This window comes from Hyla sarda, chromosome 2 (assembly GCF_029499605.1).
Source record: "Hyla sarda isolate aHylSar1 chromosome 2, aHylSar1.hap1, whole genome shotgun sequence".
Classification (NCBI taxonomy): domain Eukaryota; kingdom Metazoa; phylum Chordata; class Amphibia; order Anura; family Hylidae; genus Hyla; species Hyla sarda.
The window spans coordinates 43,980,467-43,983,938 of NC_079190.1; positions in this window are offsets into that span (position 1 = coordinate 43,980,467).

The window sequence follows — 3,472 nt, forward strand, 5'->3', positions numbered from 1 at the left end:
AAAATGTTTTAAAGTAGTATATTAGAAAAACTATTGTTTTGCCAAGATGTTCAATATATAAAATGTTTTTATATCTGACAGTGCCCATTTAATAGTTGCATATCTCAGTACTTTTCCTTGTATATATGGTCGTGCTCTCACCTTATGAACCAAGTACTCTACATAACATTACCTGCATCCCGCACAACCTCCTCTCTACTCTAGTTTACCCAGTTGTGAGGCATCTGCTCCGCCTCCGCTCTTCTGCTACAGCTACATTCACACGCTCATCATCTTTCTCAAACCTTGTAGTCCAAGATGAAACCAAAATATAAAGTGAACAGATCACAGCACTTGCATTTATTGCAGTAAAGAGGTCATATTTATTTTAGAACACAGGTCCCCAACCAAGTCCTCAAGGCCATCAACACTCCAGAATGATATTGCTATGGAGTAACCAAGTAAACCCTGAATGTTGGTAGCCCTGAGGACTGGTTTGGGCACCACAGCTTTAGAAGACCCATAATCAAGTTGTATATGAACAGTCATAGATTAACCCCTTCCCAATATGACGTATACATGCGTCCCATCTGTGGGTCCTACTGATCTCCTGCTCTGCACAACGCACTGCAGGAGAACGGCAGCAGGACCCAATCACAACCGGGATCCCATCCAAAAGAATCTTCCTATTTTACGTCAAGCCTACATTCTGAGCAGAATTCTGTCTGAAGGTGCAGATATGTAGCACGGAAAAATGCCGCTATAGACAATCATGTGTCTTTTTTCAAACACAATAACTCCCTCAAAAAAACGACAACTTGGTTACCATACATAGGGAGTGTGTCTTGCGGCAGGAGTAGATGTCCCTCTTCTAAGTACATCCAGAAAACACAAGAGGTAGAATCCTTCACTAATCATCAGAAAATTCAAGTTTCTACCTGTCTTGTCAAACGGACCATGTGGTCTATTCTATTCATTGCAACGAGTGCAGGATTATGTTGGATCGACTACACACAAAAAGCTCAAAACCCGCACTTCTCAGAGCATTTGGCTGGCGCACGGGTCTCGGAGGGTGCTCAGACCCGTGCGCTTTCGGGCGCGTCCAAACATTTCAGGGATGCACATGCGGGCAATACAGTTTCCTTTCACATAATCCCCATAGAACAAGTTACACGCCCCCACAAGGTGGGGAATGGAGGAAGAAACTCCTGGCACGTGAAGCATGCTGGATTATCAAATTGGGTGTGCGATCCCCTGCAGGTCTTAATAACAGATCCGATGATATGCCACATTATTAATACTAGATGTATGCTTGCCACGTACAGGTTAAAGGGGTAGTCCAGTGGTGAAAAACTTATCCTTAGGATAGGGGATAAGTTCCAGATCGCGGGGGGTCTGACCACTGGGGCCCCCCGCGATCTCTCTGTACGTGGCCCCAGCTCGCTGGCCAGATGGCGCGTTTTGACCACCGCACGAAGTAGCGGCCGACACGCTCCCTCAATACATCGTTATGGCAGAGCTGGAGATTGCCGAAGGTACCGATAAAAACTTCAGATCATGGTGTAAAAAATGAGCCCTCATACATCCCCATAAGCCGAAAAATAAAAGAGATAGGGGTCAGAAGATGACATTTTTAAATGTATAAATTTTCCTGCATGTAGTTATGATTTTTTCCAGAAGTACGACAAAATCAAACCTATATAAGTAGGGTATCATTTTAATCATATGGACCTACAGAATGAAGATAAGGTGTCATTTTTACCAAAAAATGTATGGCATAGAAACGGAAGCCCCTTCAATTTTGTCGCACAATGATTTTTCTTTTCTGTTTCACTGTGGATTTTTGGGTAAAATGTCTGATGTCACTGCAAAGAAAAAAATAAGCCATAATATGGGTTTTTAGGTGGAAAATTCAAAGGGTTATGATTTTTAAAAGGTCAGGAGGAAAAAACGAAAATGCAAAAAACTGAAAAACGCATCCTTAAGGGGTTAATAAGATGAAATAAAGCTTTCTATTTTATATATCCTGTCTGGAGCCTGGAGTGCTGGATTTCTCCCACAGGAAGTTGTTTCTCTCAGCTTCAAAAGCTGCTCATCAAATAGGCGTAGGATAATGTACATGCAAATACACCTTAAAAGGGTATTCCGGGATTTTTTTTCTTTACCCTTTGAGCCCATAAAGTTATAATACTGTGTAATGCACTTCCATTAGGGGCGTAGCTAGAGAGGTCGCAATCACGACCGGGCCTCATAGCGAGGATATAGGGTGCAGGGGGGGAGGATGGTGGTGTAATAATGAGGAGATGGGGTGCAGGGGGGATTTGGTGTGATGGGATGTGATGATGTGGAGAATGAGGATGTCTTCGGGGGGTGGGATGATGTGGAGACAGAGGATGGAGTCCCTGGGGGAGATAATGATGAGACGGAGGGTGGAGTGGGGGGGGGGATATGGAGTGCGGGGGTGAGGAGACCAAGGATGGGTGGGGGTGGGGTTGAGGCTATGGCAGTATTATAATTAGGGGTACAGTGTGTGGCAGTATTATATTCAGGGGGTACAGTGTGTGGCAGTATTATAGTCAGGGTGTAAAGTGTGGCGGTATTATATTCAGGGGGTACGGTGTGTGGCAATAATATATTTAGAGGGTACAGTGGGTGGCAGTATTATATTCAGGGGTACAGTATTTGGCAGGGTTATAATGATTATTGTCTTTATACAGAGGATGAGGATCTGCTGACAAATTAAGGAACCAATGATGTCCGGGCGTTAGACAGAGAAGATGGAGCTGGAAGATGTCCTGGTACCTGGGCCAGATGAGAAGAAAAGGAAAGACAACAGAGAAGACGTCTCTCAGGTCACTGATATCACTGTGTGTTCTGTCTGACCCAATCTGTGGCTCTCCAGCTGTTACAAAACGGCAACTTTCATAATGCCTGAGGTTCTCCAGACATGATGGGAGTTGTAGCTTTGCAACATCTGGAGAGCCACTTGAACGAAGGTGATTGGTGGATATCCCACCAGTCACTGCAGCATAGCCCCGTCCCCTGGAGTCCGTGTGACTTATGAGCTATTGTCTCTGGCTGCAGTCAGTGGCGTTGCGACCCGGGTGCGGGGGGTGCGGCCCGCACCGGGTGACACCAACCTAATGGGGTGACACCAAGACGCTCCGCAGCACCCACACCCCCTCCCCAGCTACACTGACACCCCCTACTGTGCCCGACCGGCCTCCCATCCGTCAGCACCCCCCCGCCCCCCCTGCACTGTGTGTGCGGTGCGCCCGTCCGTTAGCAACCCCACCCCCCTTTCAGTGCGCCCGTCCTTCATTACGCCCCCCCCCCCCTCACCTTCACCAGTACTGTGCCCGGCCTCCGCTCCCACGTCTGCGCCGGCCTGACGTCACACCGCATGGCCGCGCAGGGGGACGTCAGTTACGTCACTCGCATTGCGCCCGGTGAGAAGGATCGCTGCGCTGGATGGGTGAGTGTGTGTGTGTGT